Source organism: Schistocerca serialis, chromosome 3 (assembly GCF_023864345.2).
Source record: "Schistocerca serialis cubense isolate TAMUIC-IGC-003099 chromosome 3, iqSchSeri2.2, whole genome shotgun sequence".
Classification (NCBI taxonomy): domain Eukaryota; kingdom Metazoa; phylum Arthropoda; class Insecta; order Orthoptera; family Acrididae; genus Schistocerca; species Schistocerca serialis.
Window position 1 is genome coordinate 1,084,087,833 of NC_064640.1, and position 9,544 is coordinate 1,084,097,376.

Genomic DNA, 9,544 nt, shown 5'->3' on the forward strand with positions numbered 1-9,544 from the left:
TTCTACGGAATCCAAACTGATCTTCCCCGAGGTCTGCTTCTACCAGTTTTTCCATTCGCCTGTAAAGAATTCGCGTTAGTATTTTGCAGCTGTGACTTATTAAACTGATAATTCGGTAATTTTCACATCTGTCAACACCTGCTTTCTTTGGGATTGGAATTATTATATTCTTCTTGAAGTCTGAGGGTATTTCGCCTGTCTCATACATCTTGCTCACCAGATGGTAGAGTTTTGTCAGGACTGGCTCTCCCAAGGCCATCAGTAGTTCTAATGGAATGTTGTCTACTCCCGGGGCCTTGTTTCGACTCAGGTCTTTCAGTGCTCTGTCAAACTCTTCACGCAGTATCTTATCTCCCATTTCATCTTCATCTACATCCTCTTCCATTTCCATAATATTGTCCTCGAGTACATTGCCCTTGTATAAACCCTCTATATACTCCTTCCACCTTTCTGCCTTCCCTTCTTTGCTTAGAACTGGGTTGCCATCTGAGCTCTTGATATTCATACAAGTGGTTCTCTTCTCTCCAAAGGTCTCTTTAATTTTCCTGTAGGCAGTATCTATCTTACCCCTAGTGAGACAAGCCTCTACATCCTTACATTTGTCCTCTAGCCATCCCTGCTTAGCCATTTTGCACATCCTGTCGATCTCATTTTTGAGACGTTTGTATTCCTTTTTGCCTGCTTCATTTACTGCATTTTTATATTTTCTCCTCTCATCAATTAAATTCAATATTTCTTCTGTTACCCAATGGTTTCTATTAGCCCTCGTCTTTTTACCTACTTGATCCTCTGCAGCCTTCACTACTTCACCCATTCTTCTTCTACTGTATTTCTTTCCCCCATTCCTGTCAATTGTTCCCTTATGCTCTCCCTGAAACTCTCTACAACCTCTGGTTCTTTCAGTTTATCCTGGTCCCATCTCCTTAAATTCCCACCTTTTTGCAGTTTCTTCAGTTTCAATCTGCAGTTCATAACCAATAGATTGTGGTCAGAATCCACATCTGCCCCTGGAAATGTCTTACAATTTAAAACCGGGTTCCTAAATCTCTGTCTTACCATTATATAATCTATCTGATACCTTTTAGTATCTCCAGGATTCTTCCAGGTATACAACCTTCTTTTATGATTCTTGAACCAAGTGTTAGCTATGATTAAATTATGCTCTGTGCAAAATTCTACAAGGCGGCTTCCTCTTTCATTTCTTCCCCCCAATCCGTATTCACCTACTATGTTTCCTTCTCTCCCTTTTCCTACTGACGAATTCCAGTCACCCATGACTATTAAATTTTCGTCTCCCTTCACTACCTGAATAATTTCTTTTATCTCGTCATACATTTCATCAATTTCTTCATCATCTGCAGAGCTAGTTGGCATATAAACTTGTACTACTGTAGTAGGCATGGGCTTTGTGTCTATCTTGGCCACAATAATGCGTTCACTATGCTGTTTGTAGTAGCTTACCCGCATTCCTATTTTCCTATTCATTATTAAACCTACTCCTGCATTACCCCTATTTGATTTTGTATTTATAACCCTGTAATCACCTGACCAAAAGTCTTGTTCCTCCTGCCACCAAACTTCACTAATTCCCACTATATCTAACTTTAACCTATCCATTTCCCTTTTTAAATTTTCTAACCTACCTGCCCGATTAAGGGATCTGACATTCCACGCTCCGATCCGTAGAATGCCAGTTTTCTTTCTCCTGATAACGACGTCCTCTTGAGTAGTCCCCGCCCAGAGATCCGAATGGGGGACTATTTTACCTCCAGAATATTTTACCCAAGAGGACGCCATCATCATTTAATCATACAGTAAAGCTGCATGTCCTCGGGAAAAATTACGGCTGTAGTTTCCCCTTGCTTTCAACCGTTCGCAGTACCAGCACAGCAAAGCTGTTTTGGTTAATGTTACAAGGCCAGATCAGTCAATCATCCAGACTGTTGCCCCCGCAACTACTGAAAAGGCTGCTGCCCCTCTTCAGGAACCACATGTTTGTCTGGCCTCTCAACAGATACCCCTCCGTTGTGGTTGCACCTACGGTACGGCCATCTGTATCGCTGAGGCACGCAAGCCTCCCCACCAATGGCAAGGTCCATGGTTCATGGGGGAAGCCCCGAGACAAAGCAACAATCAAAGCAGTGGAAACATGCTGAATCTCTGCCGCCAAACTCCTTCAGCGGGGAAGGACTTGGCGTCAGTGTTCTGGGATGTGCCACCAAATCCCTTCAGCTGGGAAGATCATGGCATCAGTGTTCTGGGATGAGAAGGGGATTCTGTTTGTACATTGTCTCCCCACTGGGCAAACAATTACTGGAGAATATTATGCTAACCTTCTGGACAAATTACAACAAAAGGTATACGAAAAAGGCCAGGTTTAATAAGGAAGAAAGTCATCTAGCATCAAGCCAATGCACGCTCGCACGCGTGTGCCATCGCCATGGTAAAATTACACAAACTAAGGTATGAACTGTTGCCACACATGCCTCTTCCCTAAACAGAAAATTTTTCTTTGTGGATGAAGATTCACTTAAATGAAGAATTGGTAGCCTGAGTTGACAACTATTTTGTAGGCCTGGAGGAAAATCATTGTCGAGATGGGATCAAGGTATTGGAACACTGTTGGACCAAGTGAATTAATCTACAAGCAGGGTACATTGGAAAACAAAAAAGTTTCAGTGACATAAGTACTTTTTTTCTATTCTGTTTCAAGAACTTTTCAAACCACCCTCGTAAGCATCCCTGACACCTGAAATAATTAAAAACAAATAAGTCGCCAGTTGCAGATGGAATCTCAATTTGGTTTTACAAAAAGTGCTATATGGCACTGGACCCTTACTTAGCTTGTATTTATTGTGAATCTCTCACCCAGCAGAAAGACCTAAGCAACTGGGGAAAAAAATACAGAGGCGTCTCCTGTATATATGAAGGGCAAAAGAACAGACCCACGAAATTACAGACCAATACCCGTAACATCAGTTTGCTGCAGAATTCTTGAACATATTCTGGGTTTGAATCTAATCAGTTTCATAGAGACCAATAAGTTTATGTCCACAAATCAGTACAAAGCATCGCTCATGGGCAACTCAGCATGCTCTTTTGTCATACGACGTCTGTTCAAAAAATTCCAGAACTTTGTCCACAAAATTTTCTATGCTTATCTTTTAGTTACTACGGATTGTCTCCTTCGAAATACTCTCCTCCACAATTGATACACTGCTCCCAATATCATTTCCACTTCCAGGAGCAGTCTTGACACACCTTTTGCTGGGTTGCATAAAGTGCCGTCTGCGAATTTTCTTTTATCTCATCTTCCATTGCAAAACTTCATCCTTTTCAACTTTGGAAATAAAAAGAAGTCTGCAGGGGTCATACTATTCTCACACGGAACATCTCATTCTCTTTTGTGAGATCCAAAAAGTTTTTTTGGTCTTGACTCATGAGCCGTGGAATGAACTTGGCGGCAACACAATGCATTCCAAGATGCTGTGTCATTTCATAACATGATCCAATTGAAATGTTACATTCTTCTACAATCTCTCGGACAGTGAATCTTTGACTGGCACACACAATTTCGTCGACGTTCCTGACACAAGCGTCATCAGAGGACATCTAAGAGTGTCCTGAACAAGGATCATTTTTGACTTTTGTAAAGCCATTTTTAAAATGTGTGAATAATACGTAACACCGAGTATGGCTTAAGCACTCATCGCTATTGGCTCCCTGCATCATTTGGTGTATCTCTGTAAAGGTTTTCTTGAGTTTCACGCAAAATTTAATGCAGATGCATTGCTCCTCTAAGTTTGCCATCACAAAATTCACAAACCCAGATTCCATATTTCTTGATTTCCGAGAAGCATTTGACATAGTGCCTCACTGCAGACTTTTAACAAAGGTACAAGCACATGGAATAGGTTCCCAGACATGTGAGTGGCTCAAAGACTTCTGAAGTAATAGAACCCACTACATTATCCCGATGGTGAGTGTCCATCAGTGACTAGGGTATCATTAGGATCGTTCCAGGGATGTGTGATAGGAGCGCTATTACTCATATTTTCTATGTGCATAACTGATCTGATGGACAAAGTGGACAGTAATCTATGGTTGTTTGCTGATGATGTTGTGGTGTATGGAAGGTGTCATTGTTGAGTGATTTAGGAGGATAAAAGATGACTTGGACAAAGTTCCCAGTTTGTGCCATAAATGACAGCTAACCCTAAATGTAGAAAAATATAAGTTACTGCAAATGAGTCGGAAAAACAAATCCATAGTGCCAGAATCCATTATTAGTAGTGTCATGAATGAAGAAGTCATATTGTTTCAATATCTGGACATAACTTTGCAATGTGATATGAAATGGAACAAACTTGTGAGGGTCATGGTAGGGAAGGTGAATAATCATCTTTCGTTTGTTGGGTGGATTTTACTTGTGTGGCTCAGCTGTGATGGACATCACATATAGGGTGCTAGTGTGATCTCTTCTTGAGTACAGTTTGAGTGTCTGGGATCCACAAGGGATCGAATTAAAGCAGACATTGAGGTATTTCAGAGGCAGGATACTAGATTTGTTAACAGTAGGTTGAAACAACAACATACAAGTATTATGGAGACGTTTCTGGAACTCAAATGGGAATCCCTGGAGGGATTTTGAGGAACACTGTGCTGACTGCAGAACAATTCTGCTTGCACCAACATACATTACGCATAAGGACCACGAAGATAAGAGACGAGAAATTAGGACTCATAGAGAGGCATATAGACATTCACTTTTTCCCCACTCGATTGGCAGATGGAACGGGAAAGGAACTGACTACAGTCGAATTAAAATTACTTGATAGTTGGCACTTCAAACGTCAATAAGAGTTGTCAGCGTCACACTTGAACTGTCTGCTGTTGCCAAACTCCACCAAAATTGGCCAGTCACTTCCAATTCCTGGTTCAGCATTCTTTCTTGATGTATTTGTATCCCGAATTATGAGCCCAACACTTTTATTATGTATTTCATGACACGCGATACTACACCAAAAACAACACACATTAACAATGCTAATGAAAGACACACATTTCATTCATAGCACTAACCAAACATTACCGAATAAATCAGCACAAGGTGTAATTCAGTATCATACTTATAGTTATCATATTCACAGAGATCATGTTACATTAGATAAGCTTTTCACTACACTGCGTGAAACTGAAATTTTTAGGGTCACTACATTCACATATATAAATACTTCATGCAGTGCTGTGGCATAGCACAATGGTTGGCAGATTAAGCTAATGTGTAGCATGTCGTAGGTTCGAATCTCATCAATGTAGCAAAATTTTTATTTCTAAATCTAACCAAATGAGTGTGATTATTATTTTCATTCAATTAATTGGTTTAAATGTATTTTTTTATTTTTAATACTTTGCTGCATCATTTTTCATCATTGTTTTGACTGTTCTATTTGGTCTTATTTTTTGTCCTGTCATTATTTCTTCATTTGGAATCTGCCTCAGTCATCTATAATCCACGACTAAGGGCCCACACGGACTGTTCACTGGTTTCTAACATGGCAGCATGTGCAGCTAGTGTAAGGATAGTTACAGGTAACAAATGACACGGAGAAATTTCAATTTGCTTTCAACCCTGAAACTGAGTTTTTGTTGTCTTGAGTTTACCCTTAAGGGTTAGCTTTAATCGCCATGAACAAAGCGATAGTGATATTAGTACTGCTGCAGACTGTTGACCACAATTTTCTCAGCTGGGTTAGGACACAAGTTTACAGTCAGGGATACAAAACGGGTTGTCTGCCCCAGTTCAGTCACTGATCACATTAAATCAATAGTCGACAGAGTATCCAACATTTCTGACATACCTTGCACCAGCCACCAGAAAAATTGCTCTGTGTTAAACATTTAACATAATTTGTGAAGTGAGCCGCTTGTTTGTTGTCACCTGTAACCAAACGGTAGCTGGTAGCCAATGTGGCAACATTGTTGCAGCAAGTGATTGATGTCAACTGTCAAGTAATTTTATTCAGACTATTGTAGTGAGACAGGGTACCTTCTGCCATGCACCATATGGTGGCTAGTGGAGTATGTATGTAGATGTGGAATCAGTCTTTCCTTCTCATCCCATCTGGAAAGTCTCCCCTGATCTGCAGTTCTGGGTAACTTTCTCAAAATCTACCCTTTTCCTAGACCTATCCTTCACCCCTCTTCCTTCCACTTCAACCCTTCTGCCTGAAGAATGAGCTACTGGCTCTGAAAGCTCGCCTAATAATAATCTTCTTTTATGTGTGTGTTCTGCCGCCACTTAGCGAGTAGATTGTTTATCTATCCAATTCAATTATCATGTAATCAAAAGCTGCATTTAACACGGCAAGTCTCTTTTACCAATCATTTTTAATATGTCCTACAGAATGTACTGTCTATCCTGTCCTTTTTTGAGATTACTGTTTTGCTGTACTTTTCTACAGGCATCATCTTACTTATTAGGAGTCAGTTCATTCATGTTGTTGTTGTTGTGGTCTTCAGTTCTGAGACTGGTTTGAAGCAGCTCTCCATGCTACTCTATCCTGTGCAAGCTTCTTCATCTCCTAGTACCTCCTGCAACCTACATCCTTCTGAATCTGCTTAGTGTATTCATCTCTTGGTCTTCCTCTACGATTTTTACCCTCCACACTGCCCTCCAATGCTAAACTTGTGATCCCTTGATGCCTCAAAACATGTCCTACCAACCGATCTCTTCTTCTAGTCAAGTTGTAGAGCTGCATGTACTCGGGAAAAATTACGGCTGTAGTTTCCCCTTGCTTTCAGCCATTCGCAGTACCAGCACAGCAAGGCCGTTTTGGTTAATGCTAAAAGGCCAGATCAGTCAATCATCCAGACTGTTGCCCCCGCAACTACTGAAAAGGCTGCTGCCCCTCTTCAGGAACCACATGTTTGTCTGGCCTCTCAACGGATACCCCTCCGTTGTGGTTGCACCTACGGTACGGCCATCTGTATCGCTGAGGCACTTAAGCCTCCCCACCAACGGCAAGGTCCATGGTTCATGGGGGAAGTTCCTTCATAGTCAACAGTTAAGGAATGGGTGGCTGAATTCATATGTGGCATATGTCTGTAAGATGACTCATGAACAAACTTCCTAGAATTACAATCAAATATGAAAATGCTGAGAAAGAACACAGTGTGATATTGCAAGATCAGTAATTAAAAAGATGTGCAAACCAGCTGATGCCGTGGCTGTACCAGAAAGTGAGTGGCATGTCTGTTGAAGCCTGACTACAACCTAATGTGAAAAACAATTTGGGACAATCTGACACACAACTGATTCTATGCACCAATCTGTTCCCGTGGATGAAATGAAACAGCAGTTGCACAAAAATAGCCAAGGTGACTTCATCGGAGAGAAAGAGTGGTCATTGTTTTCTAGGATGCAAAAGGGATTGTATTTTAGATTAGCTTGCAAGACTGAAACAATACCTCACAAATACTATGCAAGTATTATGACTCAACTGGATGAAAAAATATGGAGCGAAGACCCAGGGGGAGAAAGAAAGTTTATCGTCAGTGAAATGCATATGGTCACAAAGGTACTTTCACAATAGGAAAACTGGGAGTTTCAAGTGTGAAGTCTTCAAATATCTATTCCATTCTCCAATTTTTTCACATTCTGACTTTGGCTTCTTCTTCTTTTCTTTTTGTATGAATGATTCACTTGAGACTACATGCGTCACAGCTCAAAACCGTTTTGTGAGTCAACAACTGGATATGTTTTCACTGCTCTGTCTCTTGTAACTCCGTTGGACATGGAGGTAGCAAATGAGGATGTAGGATGTCCATGACATACTGCTGTGCTGTCAGAGTGACCTGAAGTCATATCCGATGCTGCCCCACACGCCCTCTCCCTATGTCGTTGTCATACTCACTGACAACTGTCATTGCGGGTCTTGCAGAATGTGACTCACTGCTGATCACATGACAGGTGCAGGTGTGAAAGGGTTACAATGTGCTCGGCGTACATTACAGCGATTCTCCCATGGGCTCGTCAGACACGGTCAACTGGAAGCTTGCTGACAAGCACGCCGCCCTTACGTTCCCAAGCAGTCCAACATGGGGCCACTACCACGTCTGAATGTCTCACAAATCTGCATATTGCATAATTCAATCAGCCTGGCAAATGGAGACACACAATTAGGCCCTTTCAAATTTTGTTATGTGCTGATAATGCTGACTCACAGAAGTACAGGGCATCTGTGTCCTTCACAGGGATCACTCAACATCTTACACTCTTCACATCTCTTATAGCTCCTACCATTCATGGTAACAATCCCAGACACAAACAAAGCTAATGCAATCTGGTGGCCTTTGTATCCATTTCAGAGAGTTGCTACTCTCATAATTTACCACTGGTATGCACACTCGTGAAACTACGTTGCTTCAGGGAGCTTCCCTTTTTTTTCTTCAAGCAGTTTAGTTCTTTGAATCCATTTTTTTGTAGCTCAGAATAATTATTTTATTGTGTAGCAAACTTACAGACTAGCATTCTGGTCTGAGCTGTCGGAGTTGGCGGTCATGTGTGTGTGAGGTGTGCTTGCTTGTGTGAATGAATGGTGTGTATTTCTATTTCTTTTTCTGATGAAGGTTGTGGCCAAAAGCTTATGTGTAAGTGTCTTAAGTGTGCCTGTCTGCATTTTAACGTGCCATCTTTATGGTAATTAGCACTCTATCTTTTCCTACACTGCTGATATTCCAACCTGGAGTTTCCATTGTTTGAACTTACGGTCTACTGTTTTATGTTGCAGTGCACTTCTACAAGTGTAATACACAAATGTTGCCTTAGGAAAGAGTCACAATAACATCCATGTCTACCGTTTGCTATTTTTTATGAAATAGCATGTCACACTCGAATTTTAACTTAGCCAATGAAATAAGTTTGAAGATTTATTATGTGTAAAAGGCACTATGGCCCACTGTGTGGGAAATGTGGGAAGTTCTGTGCAGAGACGGAGTTATCCACAGACGTGGTAAGTCTGGGGAGCTATACGGGTGTTAAAACATCGCCACCTGCTGGGATGAGGGGCCACTTACTCTGTGGTGGCACTGTGCCAGCAACGAGCTCGACCCATTGATTAGCACCACAGATGACAATGAGCAACCAGCTGCTTCTCTGTGCAGAGATATAAAATTTATCTATTTTGGACGTTGGGTGACAATCTGTCACATGGAGAACAATGTTTACTCTGGCAATTTTAACACTAATCTAGTGTTCTGCAACATATTAATGTGAAATGTTGTCTATGATGTTGAAGAGTGTAAGTTAAACTGATATCTGAGAATTTGTTGTTTTTGTGGCACTATCTGGAAAATGACCTCTCTTGCAGCTCCAAGCATAAATGTCAAGTGAAGAAGAATAATTAGCACAGCACACTGGAACCGAGTAGGGATCCGGTTTACTGCTCAGCCACTAAATTAGCATATTGTGAGTACACCAGAATAGACGCTGTACACACTTGCATATACTACATACACAAGTACAAGCATCGATCAAGCTACT